The 19,481-nt window shown below is 43.1% G+C and overlaps 1 protein-coding gene across 3 annotated transcripts in view; it reads left to right on the top strand.

Moving 5' to 3' along the window:
• The window catches only part of ARHGEF6 (Rac/Cdc42 guanine nucleotide exchange factor 6), a 118,958-nt gene that overhangs the window by 23,508 nt on the left and 75,969 nt on the right, over positions 1–19,481 (top strand). The window contains exon 1 of one of the 3 annotated variants that reach the window (XM_067471649.1): positions 1,412–1,670. The exons of 1 other annotated variant lie outside the window; for it this stretch is intronic. The gene's annotated coding sequence lies outside the window, so the exon portion shown is untranslated. Of the gene's footprint in view, positions 1–1,411; positions 1,671–19,481 lie in introns of those variants that run through there. One more of the 3 variants, XM_067471650.1, reaches the window with a different exon arrangement.

The raw sequence follows: 19,481 nt of genomic DNA, 5'->3' as shown, positions 1-19,481 counted from the left end.
GCAGAAAAAATGAAATGCAAAGATACAGAATGGGGGACGCCTGGCTCGAGAGCAGTACGTGTGAAAAAGATCTTGGAGTCCTCGTGGACAACAAGTTAAACATGAGCCAACAATGTGATGTGGCGGCAAAAAAAGCCAATGGGATTTTGGCCTGCATCAAGAGGAGCCTAGTGTCTAGATCTAAGGAAGTAATGCTACCCCTCTATTCTGCCTTGGTTAGACCACATCTGGAATATTGTGTCCAATTCTGGGCACCACAATTCAAGAGAGATATTGACAAGCTGGAATGTGTCCAGAGGAGAGCGACTAAAATGATAAAAGGTCTGGAGAACAAGCCCTATGAGGAGCGGCTTAAGGAGCTGGGCATGTTTAGCCTGAAGAAGAGAAGGCTGAGAGGGGATATGATAGCCATGTATAAATATGTGAGAGGAAGCCACAGGGAGGAGGGAGCAAGCTTGTTTTCTGCTTCCTTGGAGACTAGGACGCGGAACAATGGCTTCAAACTACAAGAGAGGAGATTCCATCTGAACATGAGGAAGAACTTCCTGACTGTGAGAGCCGTTCAGCAGTGGAACTCTCTGCCCCGGAGTGTGGTGGAGGCTCCCTCTTTGGAAGCTTTTAAGCAGAGGCTGGATGGCCATCTGTCAGGGGTGATTTGAATGCAATATTCCTGCTTCTTGGCAGAATGGGGTTGGACTGGATGGCCCATGAGGTCTCTTCCAACTCTTTGATTCTATGATTCTATGATTCTATGAAATGGAGAGGTCTGAACTGGGGCAATCTTTTGTTGAGAGGTGATTCCCAATTGCCTGGAGTGTGGTGGAGGCTCCTTCTTTGGAAGCTTTTAAGCAGAGGCTGGATGGCCATCTGTCAGGGGTGATTTGAATGCAATATTCCTGCTTCTTGGCAGAATGGGGTTGGACTGGATGGCCCATGAGGTCTCTTCCAACTCTTTGATTCTATGATTCTATAACTTCCTGACTGGGAGAGCCATTCAGCAGTGGAACTCTCTGCTCTGGAGTGTGGTGGGGGCTCCCTATTTGGAAACTTTTAAGCAGAGGCTGGATGGCCATCTGTCAGGGGTGATTTGAATGCAATATTCCTGCTTCTTGGCAGAATGGGGTTGGACTGGATGGCCCATGAGGTCTCTTCCAACTCTTTGATTCTATGATTCTATGAAATGGAGAGGTCTGAACTGGGGCAATCTTTTGTTGAGAGGTGATTCCCTATTGTCTGGGAATTTCATCGAATGTCATCCAAAGAGAACCAGGAAAGCACTTTCTCGGAGTTTCCGTGGGATGAGAAGGATTTGCGGAACGACCAAGGATGGAGAGGGTGTCTTCCCCGGCCGTGCTCCCTCCTCTTTCCTCTCCTTCCTCTCCTTCCTTCTTTCCTTCCCTTTGAGCCCCAGGGAACTCCCAGCGTGGCGGAGAGGGGAGGCGCTCCGGAGCCCCAACCTCGCCAGCCTTGCAGCCTTTGCAGGCAGCCGCTGCCTGTCACTTCCCCTTCTCGCGCGATCCGGCTCCGGGTCAGAGGCTCCCAACCCGGGCCCTCGGCCACTCCACTCCTGCGTGGGTCTCCTTCCAAGCTTCTCGCCCCCTTCCTGCCATGGGACGCGGAGGAGGAGGAGGAGGAAGAAAAGGAGAAGGAGAAGAAGAGCCTGCGCCCTGGTAAGGAGAGCCTCATCTCCTTCTTCTTTCTCCCTGCTTCTTCTCCATTTCTCCCCTTGTCCATACCCTTTTTCCTTTCTTCTCCACTCCAGCCTCAGTGGGGTGGCTTCTGGGACCCTTTCTGCGACCCCTTGGTCCAAATCCGTGGGTTTTTTGGTCCCCAAAAGAGGAGAAACCCCGTGCGTAAAAGAGAGTCGCGCTTTTACGCACCGCGCCAACCCGGAGACGCTTTCCCTTTGGGGCTCCCTTCTTGTCTCCAAGTCTTTTGTTTTTGACCCCCATTTTGACCCCCCATCCACTGGATCCATCTGACCCTCCTCCCCCAGATCCCCCCACTCTTTGGACCTCTTGTGCCCTTCCTGAGCCGCTCTTGTGCCTCTCCAATGCGCCCCTCTCCAACCTCAGTTTTTCCTCCTGCGCCTTTTTGCTCCCCTAATCCAAACGTTTCTGGGGAACCCCCCTGCTGTGGTTTTGACGCCTTGTGACACCACTTGAGCTGCTACGGCTCAGTGTTATGGAATTATGGGAGTTGTAGTTTCACAAGGTCTTCCCTCTCCCCTGCCAAAGAAAGCTGGCACCTCCCCAAACTATAATTCCTGGGATTCCATAGCATTGAGCCACTGTCATTCCACCCTATTCATTCCACAGTGTTATAGTCTGTTTTGGGATGACCCACACCTTCCCCATACTTGAGTCTTTTTCCCTCTCTCTGCACAGTGAAGTTTAGAGTGCATCTACGCCAGTAGGCTGTTAGGAATTGTGGGAGTTGAAGTCCAGAACATCTGGAGGGCCAAAGTTTGTACAGGCCTGATCTACACTGTGGAATTAATCCAGTTTGACACCACCTGACCTGCCATAATTCCATGCAGAGGCGGCCATAGGTAATTTTCAATGGTAAGCAAATAGTATTTTGGTGCCCCCCCCCCAACCAATCACTGATATAGGCTCAAGGGCCCGGCCCCTTTGGGAAGAGGATCGCCCGGCAGCGAGGGAAGAAAGCCGAAGCTCCCCCCGGACTGCTAGGGCTGTTGTGAGCTGAGGGGGCGCTCCTCAAGTGGTAGTCGAGGGGCATTTACAGAGGCACCTCTGCCCCCCTGGCAAAAAAAAGTGTTTTGCGAACGCTTATTTCGCGTAATGGACGAGCCGCCTCTGGTTATAGTCTGTTTTGGGATTGACCCACACCTTCCCCATACTTTCTCTCTCTCTCTCTCTCTCTCTGCACAGTGAAGTTTAGAGTGCATCTACGCCAGCAGGCTGTTAGGAATTGTGGGAGTTGAAGTCCAGAACATCTGGAGGGCCAAAGTTTGTACAGGCCTGATCTATACTGTGGAATTAATCCAGTTTGACACCGCTTGATTTGCCATAATTATAGTCTGTTTTGGGATCGACCCACACTTTCCCCATACTTTCTCTCTCTCTCTCTGTGCAGTGAAGTTTAGAGTGCATCTACGCCAGTGAAGGTAGATGCAAAAACAAAGGAGGGAGCGGAGGTGGGAGATACCTCCAGCCGGAGGGTCTCTCTCTCTCTCTCTCTCTCGGTCCCAATGGCTGAAGAGAAAGTCAGGAGAAGAGGCGGCTTTTGGTGCGCACGCTGAGGTCTTCAGACATGACTCTGGACCCAAAGCGGGCCAGGAACGGCGGCTCCGCCCCTTGGCCCACCCGCGGATTGGGGAGAGGAGAGGAGGCGGGTGGAGCTCTGGGGGATCGGGAAAGGGAGCCGGTCATGGGGAAGGGATCGAACGCAGAGAACGATTGAGCACCGGCTCTGCTCGCGCACCTGGTGGCCAGGTGGAACAGGAACGAGAGGGGCGAGGCGAGGCTCAAGGGCCCGGCCCCTTTGGGAAGAGGATTGCCCGGCAGCGAGGGAGGAAGGCCGAGGCTCCCCCCGGACTGCTGGGGCTGTTGTGAGCTGAGGGGGCGTTCCTCAAGTGGTGGTCGAGGGGCATTTACAGAGGCGCCTCTGTGCCCCTGGCAAAAAAAGTGTTCTGCGACCCCTTACTTCGCGTAATGGACGAGCCGTCTCTGGTTATAGTCTGTTTTGGGATCGACCCACACCTTCTCCATACTTTTTCTCTCTCTCTCTGCGCAGTGAAGTTTAGAGTGCATCTACGCCACTAGGCTGTTAGGAATTGTGGGAATTAAAGTCCAGAACATCTGGAGGGCCAAGGTTTGTACAGGCCTGATCTATACTGTGGAATTAATCCAGTTTGACACCGCCTGACCTGCCATAATTCCATGCAGAGGCGGTCCTAGGTAATTTTCAACGGTAAGCAAAAAATATTTTGGTGCCCCCCCCCCCCCCCCAACCAATCACTGATATATATATTCTGTTCGTCGTGGGAGTTCTGTGTGCCATATTTGGTTCAATTCCATCATTGGTGGAGTTCAGAATGCTCTTTGATTGTAGGTGAACTATACATCCCAGTAACTACACTTGCCGCACTTGCTCCTTTGCCTGGCCCGCTTTGGGTCCGGAGGCGTGCCTGAAGACCCTGGTGTGTGCACCAAAAGTCACCTCTTCTCCTGAAAAGAGTGTTCTGTGACCGCTTACTTTGTGTAATGGATGAGCCGTCTCTGGTTATAGTCTGTTTTGGGATCAACCCACACCTTCCCCATACTTTTTCTCTCTCTCTCTATGCGCAGTGAAGTTTAGAGTGCATCTACGCCGGTAGGCTGTTAGGAATTGTGGGAGTTGAAGTCCAGAACATCCGGAGGGCTAAAATTTGTACAGGCCTGATCTACACTGTGGAATTAATCCAGTTTGACACCTCCTGACCTGCCATAATTCCATGCAGAGGCGGTCCTTGGTAATTTTCAATGGTAAGAAAAAAGTATTTTAGCGCCCCCCCCCCCCCCAACCAATCACTGATATATATTTTCTGTTCGTCGTGGGAGTTCTATTTGCCATATTTGGTTCAATTCCATCATTGGTGGACTTCAGAATGCTCTTTGATTGTAGGTGAACTATGCATCCCCGTAACTACAACTTGCATATGTCAAGGTCTATTTTCCCCCAAAAGTGCCTCAAGAGCGCCCCTGGGCAAAATCAACTATACTGCAAATGCTTACTTTGCGTAATAGGTTGCTGAGGCTTCCCCCGGACTGCTAGGGCTGTTGTGAGCTGAGGGGGCGCTCCTCAAGTGGCGGTCGAGGGGCATTTACAGAGGCACCTCTGCGCCCCTGGCAAAAATAAGTTTACTGTGACCGCTTACTTTGCGTAATGGATGAGCCGCCCCTGTCTGGAGGGCCAAAGTGTGTCCAGGCCTGATCTACACTGTGGAATTAATCCAGCTTGACACCTCTTGAGCTGCCATAACTCCATACCAAGTAATCCCAGGGGTTGTAGTTTAGTGAGGCATCAGCACTCTGTAGCCAAGAAGGCCAAAGAAGACCTGTCAGGTAAAGGTAAAGGTTTTCCCTGCTACCTACCGTATATACTCGAGTATAAGCCGACCCGAATATAAGCCGAGGCACCTAATTTTACCACAAAAAACTGGGAAAATTGATTGTCTCAAGTATAAGCTGAGGGTGGGAAATGGAGCAGCTACTGGTAAATTTCAAAATAAAAATAGATACGAATAAAATTACATTAATTGAGTCATCAAGAGGTGAAATGTTTTTGAATATTTAAGATAAGACTGCCCAACTCTGATTAAATCATTCTGACCTTCTTCAGTGTAAATGTGCTTGTGTATCCTTCCAATAAAAATAAATAGATTAAAATAATAAAGGTAATAATAATATAATATAAAATTATAATATAATATAATATTATAATGTAAAGTATAATAAAATATTTAAAATATAAATATATAAAATATATAAAATATAATATTATATAATATAATAAATATAATAATAATAATAAATAGATTAAAATAATAAAGGTAATAATAATAATATAATATAATATAATATAATATAATATAATATTTTTTTTGTTGTGTCAGGAACAACCTGAGAAACTTCAAATTGCTTCTGATGTGAGAGAATTGGCCGTCTGCAAGGATGTTGCCCAAGGGACGCTCGGATGATTTGATGTTTTTATCATCCTTCTGGGAGGTTTCTCTCATGTCCCCGCATGAGCAGCTGGAGCTGACAGAGGGAGCTCATCCATGCTCTCCCCGGATTCGAACCTGCGACCTGTCGGTCTTCAGTCCTGCCGGCACAGGGGATTAACCCACTGCACCACCGGGGGCTCCTATAATATAATATAATATAATATAATATAATATAATATAATATAATATAATATATAATACAATATAATATATAATAAAATATATAAAATATAATAAAATATATAAGATATATATAATAATATAATATAATATAATAAAGGTAATAATAATACTAATAATGGAAATGTAATATTAACAATAAAAATAAATAGATTAAAATAATAAAGGTAATAATAATATAAAATAATAATATAATAATATAATAATATAATATAATAAAATATATAAAATATAATAATATAATATAATAAAGGTAAAAATAATAATAAATAGATTAAAATAATAAAGGTAATAATAATATAATATAAAATAATAATATAATATAATATAATATGTTATAAAATATATAAAATATAAATATATGAGATATATAATATAATATAATATAGGTAATAATAATAATAAGAATGGAAATGTAATATTAACAATAATAATAAATAGGGTAAAATAATAAATGCAATAATAACAACAATAAAGTAAAATAATAAATGTAATAATAATAATAATAATAATAATAATATAATAATGCATTTATTATGTATTTATAACACAGTAAAATAATAAATAACCTTGACTCGAGTATAAGCAGAGGGGGACTTTTTCAGCCTAAAAAATAGGTCTGAAAAACTAGGTTTATACTCGAATATATACAGTAATTATTTATTTACTGTATTGTTAGTAAAGGTAAAGGTTTCCCCCTGACATTAAGTCTAGTTGAGTCCAACTCTGGGGGTTGGTGCTTATCTCCATTTCTAAGCTGAAGAGCCGGCGTTGTCCATAGACTCCTCTAAGATCATGTGGCTGGCATGACTGCATGGAGCATGGAGCGCCACATGTGATCTACTCACATTTGCATGTTTTCGAACTGCTTAAGCAGCTGAGGGGAAGGAAAGGAAAGGGCCTGAGGCTGTGAGAAATTGTGGGAGTTGAAGTCCAAAACACCTGGAGGGCCCAAGTTTGCCCATGCCTGCTATAATGTCACATTGTAATGAGAGTCAGCAGGGCATGGTGGTTTGAGCATTGGGCAGGGCTCAAATCCAACTCAGCCATGGAACCCTGAGCAAGTCACACTCTCTCAACCTCAAAGGCAACACTCTATGAACCAATTATGCCAAGGACGCCCCATGACAGGGCCATCATATGACAGAAATGTCTTGAAGGCACACAGCAACAATGCAACCATTTATGAAAACACTGAATGCCTCCCTACATCCCAAGATCGCAAAGCAGCAGACAACAAAATCAAATTGAGGATAACATACTACAGTCTCCTCAGGAAGAAAGGGTGGGTTATAAATAAATCTGACACAAAAACGAAGTATGACACAGCAAATGAGAGATATATAGAATAATAGAATCATAGAGTTGGAAGAGACCTCATGGGCCATCCAGTCCAACCCCCTGCCAAGAAGCAGGAAAATTGCATTCAAAGCACTCCCGACAGATGGCCATCCAGCCTCTGTTTAAAAGCTTCCAAAGAAGGAGCCTCCACCACACTCCGGGGCAGAGAGTTCCACTGCTGAATGGCTCTCACAGTCAGGAAGTTCTTCCTTATGTTCAGGTTTCAATCAGCTTCCTTGCACAATCTGCATTTTGGGTCATCAGCTGATTTTTCGATCCTGGTCTTAATTGCATTTGTTCTAATGGCTTGCTCCAGGACTGCAAGAATCAGCCTTCTGTCTCCTTCTTCAGGGTTCCATTTGTGAGCCATAACCAAGTCTTTTCCTTTGTCAGCTTTTCCTTCTATTATTATTATTATATTATTATAATTATTATTTGAAACATAACAAGATGAATCCACCGCAGACACTCTGCTGGCTGTTGTATTGGATCACACGTCGGACACTTCCCAAGTGTCTAGGACTGTGTGATGTATCGGTGAATAATGTGTACAGATCCCAGTAAGGTGGCCTTCTGCAGCTGGCAGATGCTAATCTTGTCAGTGCCCATTGTGTTTAAGTGCAGGCCAAGGTCTTTAGGCACTGCACCCAGTGTGCCGATCATCGCTGGGACCACATTGACTGACTTGTGCCAGAGTCTTTGCAGTTCGATCTTTAAATCCTCATATCGTGACAGCTTTTCCAGTTGTTTCTCTTCAATCCTGCTGTCCCCTGGGATTGCAACATCAATGACCCATACTTTGTTTTTTAACACAACTGTGAGGTCAGGAGTATTGTGCTCCAAAACTCTTGTCTGTCTGAATTCAGAAGTCCGAGAGTGGCTTGACGTGTTCATTCTCTGTAACGTTTTCCAGCTTATGATCCCACCAGTTCTTTGTTGCAGGCAGATGGTATTTGTGGCACAAGTTCCAATGAATCATCTGAGCAACGGTGTTGTGCCTCTGCTTGTAGTCTGTCTGCGCGATTTTCTTGCAGCAGCTGAGGATGTGATCTATTGTTTCATCTGTTTCCTTGCAGAGTCTACACTTGGGATCTTTTACCGACTTTTCAATTCTGGCTCTGATGGCCTTGGTTCTAATGGCTTGTTCTTGGGGTGCCAGAATCAGGCCCTCCTTTGTCTCCTTTTTCCAAGTTCCACTTATGAGCCACAGCCATGTTTTTTCTTTGTCAATTTGGTTCTCAATGTTTCCCAGAAACTGTCCATGGAGAGCCTTCTTTGGCCAGTTTTCTCTTCTGCTCTGGATTGTGTTTTTATGATATTCACTCTTTGTCTTTTGCACTTGAAGCAGTTTACTACTATTGACTTCCCTCATTGTTGGTTCTGGACTGCCTTTCCCATCATCTGCCAGTGGTGTTTCTCTTCTTCTACCGTTTGTGTCACTTGCAGAAGCCCTCTCTCTGCCTCCTGATTTTCTGGGCAGGTCAAGTCTGTTGACATCACTATGCAGATGTCAGGAGGAGTGGATTGTCATCAGTTTTCTTGTTTTTCTGTCCAGATCATCCAGCTCTGTGTGTGTCCAGTTCACAATTCCAACAGTGTATCTAATGATGGGGATGGCCCAGGCAATGATAGCCTCTGCCATTTAATTTGCTCTTCAAAACCTTTCTGACTCTTTGGCCATATTCTTTGCTGACCACCTATTTCACATGCCCAGGCTTGATATTGTCCAACTGTAGTATGCCCAGATATTTTTAAGCTTCAGGCTGATAGTCTTTTATGGTTTGGCCATTTGGCATCTCTGTGCCCTTGCTGTAATTTCCCCTTTCTTTAATGCCACTATAGCACATTTGTCTAGGCCAGTGTTTCTCAACCTTCCTAATGCTGCAACCCCTTAATACAGTTCCTCATGTTGTGGTGACCCCCAACCATAAAATTATTTTTTGTTGCTAATTCACAACTGTTGCTACTGTTATGAACTGTAATGTAAATATCTGATATGCAGGATGTATTTTCATTCACTGGACCAAATTAGGCACAAATACCCAATACGACCAAATTTGAATACTGGTGGGGTTCAGACGAATTGATTTTGGGAGTTGTAGTTGCTGCGATTGATAGTCCACCCACAATCAAAAAGCATTCTGAACTCCACCAATGATGAAATGGAACCAAACTTGGCATACACAACTCCCATGACCAATAGAAAATATTGGAAGGGTTTGGTGGGCATGGACCTTGAGTTTGGGAGTTGTAGTTCACCTACATCCAGAGAGCACTGTGGACTCAAACAATGATGGATCAAGACCAAACTTGGCACGGATACTCAATATGCCCAAATGTGAACCCTGGTGGAGTTTGGAAAAAATAGACCTTGACATGTGGGAGCTGTAGTTGCTGGGATTTATAGTTCACCTACAATCAAAGAGCATTCTGAACCCCAGCAACGATAGAATTGTGCCAAACTTCCCACACAGAACCCCCATGACCAACAGAAAATACTGTGTTTTCTAATTGTCTTTGGCGACCCCTCTGATACGCCCTCGTGACCCCCACAGGGGTCCCGACCCCCAGGTTGAGAAACACTGGTCTAGGCCGAACTCAATACTGATGTCAGCGCGAAGATTCTGACCATGTTGGTCAATGACTAGATTTCAGGGACTGGATTTGTTGTTGTTGTTGTTGTTGTTGTTGTTGTTGTTGTCATCGTTGCAGGCCCCCTGGTGGTGCAGCAGGTTAAACAGCGGAGGGGGGAAAGGAAAGGCCCTGAGGCTGTTAGAAATTGTGGGAGCTGAAGTCCAAAACACCCCGAGGGCCCAAGTTGTCCCATGCCTGCATTATATCCACATCACCTGCCATTCCTGTTCTGCATCCCCTTTCACCTTTCCATCCAGAGACAGCAAAATAGTGTTTTTTTCCTCTCTTCTTGCTAAAATCCTATCTTCTGTTTCATTACTCAAAAAAATAATGATATACCTTTAGCATGAAGTTATAGAGTAAAACAAGTTGGGGGTTGTGATATTTCACCTACAAGATCACCAGATACTCTTGCCTCCTCCTCCTCCTCCTTGCAATCCTCCTGGTGCCTTTGAACCGATCTGTCTTAAGTTTCAGTCTTCAGTTTCACATTTTGTTCTTAGGTTGACATGGTTGCACTGCCTCGTCGAACAAAATAAAAATGGTTTGGAAAACTGGGTTGTTGTAGGTTTTTTCAGGCTATATGGTCATGTTTTAGAGGCATTCTCTCCTGACGTTTCGCCTGAATCTATGGCAAGCATCCTCAGAGGTAGTGAGGTCTGTTGGAACTAGGAAAAGGGGTTTATATATCTGTGGAATGACCAGGGTGAGACAAAGAACTCTTGTCTGCTGGAGCTAGGTGTGAATGTTTCAACTGACCACCTTGATGGCTGCCATTCATTTTCCAGCCCCAATTCAAGGTGCACGTGCTTACCTACAAAGCCCTAAATGATTCATGACTGCATTTCAGTGTACGAACCCACACGTTCCCTTCGATCATCTGGAGAGGTCCTGCTTACGATCCCACCGGCATCGCAGGCGCGATTGGTGGGGACAAGGGATAAGGCTTTCTCAGTGGTGGCCCCTCGACTCTGGAACTCTCTCCCTAAGGATATCAGGCAGGCCCCGTCACTAGTAATCTTTAGGAGGAGCTTGAAAACATGGATGTTCCAGTGTGCCTTTCCAGAATAAGGAAACTCCTAGCATTATGTCCCAACGCACTTTATTCAGAGATCTAGGATATCTGCATGCCCACCCCCCTTCAAACAACCCACCTGTCATGCTCAGCACTTTTTAATTTTAATTTTAATTATTACATTTGGCCCGGCCATTGTTTTTAACTGTGTCATTGTGTGTTGTTAATGTTATTGCTTGTTTTTGCTTTATTTTGCTGTATTATTGTTGTTGTTTTATTGTTGTTTTTGGGCTCGGCCTCATGTAAGAAACACCGAGTCCTTCGGGAGATGGTAGCGGGGTACAAATAAAGGATTATTATTATTATTATTATTATTATTATTATTATGGCCTGGCAGTGCCTGGGGCAATCTTTTGTTGAGAGGTTATTAGATGTCCCAGATTGTTTTCCCTCTGCTGTTTTGCTGTTGTAATTTTAGAGTTTTTTTAAATACTGGTAGCCAGATTTTGTTCATCTTCATGGTTTCCTCCTTTCTGTTGAAATTGTCCACTTGCTTGTGGATTTCAGTGGCGTCTCTGTGTAGTCTGACATGGTGGTTATGAGAGTGGTCCAGCATTTCTGTGTTCTCAAATAATATGCTGTGTCCAGGTTGGTTCATCAGGTGCTCTGCTATGGCTGACTTCTCTGGTTGAAGTTGTCTGCAATGCCTTTCGTGTTCCTTGATTCGTGTTTGGTCAATGCTGCTGCGTTTGGTGGTCCCTCTGTAGACTTGTCCACAGCTGCATGGTACACGGTAGACTCCTGCAGAAGTGAGAGGATCCCTCTTGTCCTTTGCTGAACGTAGCTTTTGTTGGATTTCCTTGGTGGGTGTTCTGGAACGGCTGTTCCAGGGGCTCCAATTGTGTGCTTTGCACTGAGTGTTTGTTCATAGTCCTAAGTTGCAGGGACTTTGCAAATAGGTGGCTTCCTTTGGCTGCATTCATAGGGCAAGCCACCTGTTAATAATAGTTAGGATCCCTGGTCCCCCCCCCCCCTGGGATTTTTGGAAGGAAGGGGCCATTTTTCAGTTAGTCTCAGAAAAGGAAGTCAATGCAGAGGATGTATACAGACGTCCTCCTGTGCAAAGTCTTCGTCCCTTAAGACTTTCTGGGGGAGAACAGTCTTGAGAGCATCTGAAGATTCCTGGGAAACAGCCTTACAGCCCTGAGGAATTCCGGAGGGAATAACAGCTCTAACCATCAAAGCAGCTAAGTGATTACAAGCCTTTTGATAGGTTCGCTCGGCATTGAGACGTAGTTCAGCCCGGTAGTGAATCCACATCAATAAGGTTTAGGTTCACAGCAGCCTGGGAGGAGCTAGAAAGGGGAATTTTCCTGTAAACAAGGTTTTTGAAGATAGTGCCTGTTCCCTGTGAACAAGATTGCAAGAGCCAAGAGATGGTTTAGAACAGTGTTTCTCAACCTGGGGGTCGGGACCCCTGGAGGGGTCATGAAGGTGTGTCAGAGGGGTCACCAAAGACCACCAGAAAACACAGTATTTTCTGTTGGTCATGGGGGTTCTATGTGGGAAGTTTGGCCCAATTCTGTCATTGGTGGGGTTCAGAATGCTCTTTGATTGTAGGTGAACTATAAATCCCAGCAACTACAGCTCTCAAAATGTCAAGGACCATTTTCCCCAAAATCCACCGGTGTTCACATTTGGGCACATTGCATATTCATGCCAAATTTGGTCCAGATCTATCATTGTTTGAGTCCACAGTGCTCTCTGGATGCAGATGAACTACAACTCCAAAACTCAAGGTCAATCCTGCCAAACACTTCCAGTATTTTCTCTTGGTCATGGAGTTCTATACGCCAAGTTTTGATCAATTCCATCATTGGTGCGGTTCACAATGCTCTTTGATTGTAGGTGAACTATAAATCCCAGTAACTACAACTCCCAATTGACAAAATCAATTCTCCTTCCAACCCTTCCAACCCCAACAGTATTGAAATTTGGCATATTGGGTAAGGTAAGGTAAAAGTTTTCCCCTGACATTAAATCCGGTCATGTCCAAGACTGGGGGTTGGTGCTCAATTTCTAGGCCGAAGAGCTGGTGTTGTCCATAGACACCTCCAAGGCCGACATGACTGCATGGAGCTCCATTATTGGGTATTTGTGCCAAATTTGGTCTAGTGAATGAAAATTCATCTTGCATTTCAGATATTTTTATTATGATTCATAACACAATTACCGTTAGGAAGTAGCAACGATAATTATTTTATGGTTGGGGGTCACCACAATATGAGGTGCTGTATTAAAGGGTCGCAGCATTAGGAAGGTTGAGAACCACTGAGCTAAGTGATTACAAGCCTTTTGATAGGTTCGCTCGGCGTTGAGACGTAGTTCAGCCCAGTAGTGAATCCACATCAATAAGGTTTAGGTTCACAGCAGCCTGGGAGGAGCTAGAAAGGGGAATTTTCCTTTAAACAAGGTTTTTGAAGATGGTGCCTGTTCCCTGTGAACAAGATTGCAAGAGCCAAGAGATTGTTAAGAAAGTTTTACAATTCCTGTTTGTTGATCAATAAAAGACTGTTATATTTAAGCTCAAGCCTCATAAAGACTGTTTAATAAGGGAAATTTCTCTAAAGGCTGGATCCAAGCCATACATCCTCTCTTAAAGACACTTCATTTCAGGTCCAGCGGCGACAGAACAGTGGGTCTGTAGATAGTTTGGATGTTGTGTTTCCTCATCAGCTTCCCTCTGTGGTCAGTGGTTCCCTTGATGTCTGGCAAGAACACTTTTCCTCTGGGTGGATCCTTGTCTTGACTCTCATGGCTTGTTTGGGAAACATTTTGATCCAGAGTGCGAAATCTGCAACCTAGTGGTAGTTGTTGAACTGCCAACACCCAGCCAGATAGGGAATGTTGGGACTTGCAATCCTACAATATGGGTCACATGATCCCAACTTAGATTAAAAAGGCACCTCGCTTAATCAAGGAATCATGTATGTCAGTGTCAGTGCACGCCTTTCTGTTGTGTTATGGCAACTGCATGGATTTCGTAGGGTTTTCTTAGGCAAGGGTTCCTCAAGAGGTGGTTTGGCCAGTTCCTTCCTCTGAAATGGAGGCTAGAACGCCCAGTGTTCATTGACGTTCTGCCATCCAAGTACAACTAGAACTGACTCTGCTTAGCTTCCAAAATCAGATGAGATCTGGTGCCTATATGTGTGCCGTTGTGCCTGAATCAAATCCTTGCTAACACTGTTTTCGAAGAGGCATTCTCTGTTGTACAAGACATTGTTTACTAACTTAGATATCCAGCAATGCCTGGGTTAGGTCATTTGTGATACTAGGAGAAATCTTTGCTTGTTTTTGGATTTGATGAGTGGTTCACTACAACTCCCATCCAGAGGTGGCCCTAGGTAATTGTCAACGGTAAGCAAACAATATTTTGTCCCCAAAACCAATCATTGATATATATTTTCTGTTCGTCGTGGGAGTTCTGTGTGCCATATTTGGTTCAATTCCATCATTGGTGGAGTTCAGAATGCTCTTTGATTTTAGGTGAACTATACACACCAGTAACTACAACTCGCATATGTCAAGGTCTATTTTCCCCCAAGAGCGCCTCAAGAGCGCCCCTGGGCAAAATCAACTATACTGCAAATGCTTACTTTGCGTAATGGTTGAGCCACCCCTGCTCCCATCATCCCAGATCTGCCCCCCCACCCCAAACACTGCCAACGATTAAAGTTGGGTATGTTGGGTCTGTGTGCCAAGTTTGGTCCCGATTCGTTGTTTGCAGGGCTCTCTGAAAGTGGGTGCCATCTTAGAAAATAGATAGAAACATACATACATACGTATTTTCATACACACACACTATCTTGGGGACCCAGTGGTACCCAGGTTATTAGAAGAATGCATTGTTTATTTTGGGGTGATCAGTAATATCACTTTAATTTGGTCCAGATCCATCGTCGGCTGGGTTTAGTGCTCTCTGGATGCAGGTGAACTACAACTCACAGATTCCCAGAGCAGTCACCCCCCACCTCTTGCCTATATGCCCAGTCAGCTATGTTGGGTCTGTGTGTCAAGTTTGGTCGAGATCCATCTTCAGCTGGGTTTAATGCTGTCTGGATAAGGGTGAACTACAACTCCCACATTCCCAGAGCAGTCACCCCCAACTCTTGCCTATATGCCTAGTTGGCCATGTTGGGTCTGTGTGTCAAGTTTGGTCCAGATCCATCTTCAGCTGGGTTTAATGCTGTCTGGATAAGGGTGAACTACAACTCCCATATTCCCAGAGCAGTCACCCCCAACTCTTGCCTATATGCCCAGTTGCCTATGTTGGGTCTGTGTGTCAAGTTTGGTTGAGATCCATCTTCAGCTGGGTTTAATGCTGTCTGGATAAGGGTGAACTACAACTCCCAGATTCCCAGAGCAGTCACCCCAACTCTTGCCTATATGCCCAGTTGCCTATGTTGGGTCTGTGTGTCAAGTTTGGTCCAGATCTAACGTCGGCTCAATGGATTGCTCTCTGAATAAGGGTGAACTACAACTTATAATCAAGGTCAATTCCCACAAACTGCAGTAGTATGTTCAGTTGGTCATGGGGGTTCTCTATGCCAAGTTTGGTCCTAGTTCATTGTCGATGAGGGTCATAGTTTCTCTGAATGCAGGTGAACTATATCGACCATAAATCAAGGTCAATGTCCCCCAAACATCTCCAACATTTTCTGTTGGTCTTAGGGAGTGCCAAGTTTCATCCAGGTCCGTCATAGTTTTGCAAGGTTTTCGGCCTGGAAACTACAACTCCTGAGGTTCCATAGCACTGAACCATGGCAGTTCAAGTGGTGACAAATTGTATCCGTTGTACAATGCAACCACAGAAGTGGGCAAAGCTCCAGAGCATCCAAGAGCAGTGATGGCTTGCTGGCCAAAGTCCTATCAACCTCACGTCTTCCTGCCAATGAAACCAGATCAGTTTTGAGCAGCTGTGTTGTCGTGCACCTTCAGGCCATTTCTGACATATGGAGGATGTGTGATTCAATGTGTTGTCGAAGTGGCCGGAATCACTGGGTTACTGTGAGTTTTCAGGCTGTATGGCCATGTTACAGAAAAATCAACCAGGGCCAGCTAACATCTCCCAACAAATGATTCCCCCAGGCTTTGAAGCTGCAAACTATAGTGAACTATAAATCCCATCAACCACAACTCCCAAATGACAAAATCATAATTTTTTGAGTGATGGTCACTCCTTGTGTTGTGAGATGTTTTGTTGCCAAATTTGGTTCATTGGTTTGTTTTTAAGGTACTCATTATGCACCGAGCATTTTTATATATATAGGTATATATAATATTTATTTACATGTAATATTACTAATAACATTACAATATAATTAGTATAGTGCAATATAGCAATATGTAAAACTGATTTTGTACTATGCGAATAATATAATATATTGTATGTTTATATATCTTGTAAGCTGCTCTGAGTTCCCTTCGGGGTGAGAAGGGCGGCATATAAATGTCGTAAATAAATAAACAAACAAATATAGGGCAAAATGTGAACACTAGTGGAGTTTGGGGGAAATACACCTTGACATTTGGGAGTTCTAGTTGCTGTGATTTATAGTTCACCTGCAATCAAAGAGAGTTCTGAACCCCAGTGATAGAATTGGGTCAAACTTCCCACACAGAACCCTCATGCTTTGAATGGACTTGCTGGCGCAAGCCTCACTCCAGCCTCACATGCTCTCCTTTGCCAGCACATGCACATGTGCCATGTACTGAGCACGCCTGCTCTCCCACCCTGGCTTGGAGTCTAAGAAAAAGCTCTTCCCTTGGTTGAGAGGCCACCTGAGAGTGAAGGAGGGCTTTTTGGTGGGAGGATTCACCGACTGTTTCCAAAAAGGAGAAGAAGTGCAGGTGGAGAGATCTTTAGCCATCTTTGCCAAAGGGGTTCCTAAGACCATCATAAATACCATATATACTCGAGTATAAGCCGACCCGAATATAAGCTGAGGCACCTGATTTTACCACAAAAAACTGGGAAAACATATTGACTCGAGTATAAGCCGAGGGTGGGAAATGCAGTCGCTACGGGTAAATATCAAAATAAAAATAAATACCAATAATATTACATTAATTGTGGCATCAGAAGGTGAAATATTTTTGAATATTTATATAAAACTATAATTTGAGATAAGACTGGCCAACTCTGATGAAATCATTATTTTAACCTTCTTCAGTGGAAATATACTTGCACATTCTTCCAACAATAATAAAGATAATAAAATAATACATGTAATAATAATAATAACAATAAAGTAAAATAATGGAAATGCAATAAGAACAGTAATAAGAGAGCAAAATAGTGAATGTAATAATTGAGTAAAATAATAAATGCAATAATAATAAAGTATAATGTAATAATAATAACAATAGAGTAAAATAATGGAAATGCAATAATAATGGTAATAATAGAGCAAAATAATCAATGTAATAATAGAGTAAAATAATAAATGCAATAATAATAAAGTATAATAAATGTAATAATAATAACAATAGAGTAAAATAATGGAAATGCAATAATAACGGTAATAATAGAGCAAAATAATAAATGTAATAACAGAGTAAAATAATAAATGCAATAATAATAAAGTATAATAAATGTAATAATAATAATAATAGAGTAAAATGATGGAAATGCAATAAGAACAGTAATAATAGAGCAAAATAGTGAATTTAATAATTGAGTAAAATAATAAATGCAATAATAATAAAGTATAATAAATGTAATAATAATAACAATAAAGTAAAATAATGGAAATGCAATAAGAACAGTAATAATAGAGCAAAATAGTGAATGTAATAATTGAGTAAAATAATAAATGCAATAATAATAAGTTATAATAAATCTAATTCTAATATCAATAAAGTAAAATAATGGAAATGCAATAATAACAGTAATAAGAGAGCAAAATAGTGAATGTAATAATTGAGTAAAATAATAAATGCAATAATAATAAAGTATAATAAATGTAATAATAACAATAGAGTAAAATAATGGAAATGCAATACTATCAGTAATAATAGAGCAAAATAGTAAATGTAATAATTGAGTAAAATAATAAATGCAATAATAATAAAGTATAATAAATGTAATAATAATAATAAGGTAAAATACTGTAAATGTAATAATAATAAAGAAAGTAAAATAATACATGAAATAAAAATAATACAAATAACAGAATAAAATAATAAATAACCTTGACTCGAGTATAAGCCGAGGGGAGCTTTTTCAGCCTAAAAAAGGGGCTGAAAAACTAGGCTTATACTCAAGTATATACAGTATATGTTTTCTAATAGTGTTTGGTGACCCCTCTGAAACCCCCTCATGACCCCCCCCCCAAGGGTCCCAACCCCTAGGTTGAGAAACACTGATCTAGGCATTTGAACCTTCTTGTTGGGTTCAGTACCTTGGATAGTTCCTCTGAAGTTCAGACTACAACGTGAAGCCTCCTCCAGAGCCACTGCCATGGGAAATTGGTCTCCTTGGCAGTGTTTCAGAAAACGTTTCCAATCTGTTTTGGAGATATCAGGAACCCAAGGTTTTTCCTGTTCAAAATTCCTGCTCTCCTGGGACGACAGTGCCCAGAATCCCTCAACTGGCACATCCAAAGCCAAGTTGGCTGGAGCTGTTGGGTAAAAATAGTTTTTGAAAAGGGCTGGGAAAATGCTGCCATGTGAGCTGGCTCGTGCCCATCCTCGCTCTGTAGGAACCGTTCCAGAAACCTCCCCGTGGCAAATTTCTGGCTGGAAAACCTGGAAGAGAGATGAAAAAAACCACGAGATATTTTTATAGCAGCGTGGAGCAATCGCTCAGGGCACGATTTAACCTTTCAAGCCCGAACCAGCCTCGATGTGGAGGATTTTAAAGACATACCTTCCTCACGGGGCATCTTCCCGCTCATTGGTATCAGGGGAAAATACCCATTACGTTTTGTACTGCATGTGGGAAGTTTGAGCCAATTCTATCGTTGGTGGAGTTCAGAATGTTCTTTGATTGTAATGAACTATAAATCCCAGCAACTATAACTCCCAAAAGTCAAGGTCTACTTTCCCCAAGCTCCACCAGTGTTCACATTTGGGCATATTGAGTTTTTGTGCCAAGTTTGGTCGAGATCTATCATTGTTTGAGGCCACAGTGCTCTCTGGATATAGGCAAACTACAACTCCCAAAAATCAAGGTCTATTTTCCCCAAGCTCCACCAGTGTTCACATTTGGGCATATTGAGTTTTTGTGCCAAGTTTGGTCGAAATCTATCATTGTTTGAGTCCACAGTGCTCTCTGGATATACGCAAACTACAACTCCCAAGAAATCAAGGTCTATTTTCCCCAAGCTCCACCAGTGTTCACATTTGGGCATATTGAGTATACGTGCCAAGTTTGGTCGAGATCTATCATTGTTTGAGTCCACAGTGCTCTCTGGATATAGGCAAACTATAACTCCAAAAGTCAAGGTCAATGCCCACCAAATCCTTCCAGTATTTTTTGTTGATCATGGGGTTCTGTGTGCCCAGTTTGGTTCCGTT

This window comes from Anolis sagrei, chromosome 10 (assembly GCF_037176765.1).
Source record: "Anolis sagrei isolate rAnoSag1 chromosome 10, rAnoSag1.mat, whole genome shotgun sequence".
Taxonomy (NCBI): domain Eukaryota; kingdom Metazoa; phylum Chordata; class Lepidosauria; order Squamata; family Dactyloidae; genus Anolis; species Anolis sagrei.
Note: the sequence above shows the minus strand (reverse complement) of the source record. Positions and strands in the feature narration are given on the sequence as shown.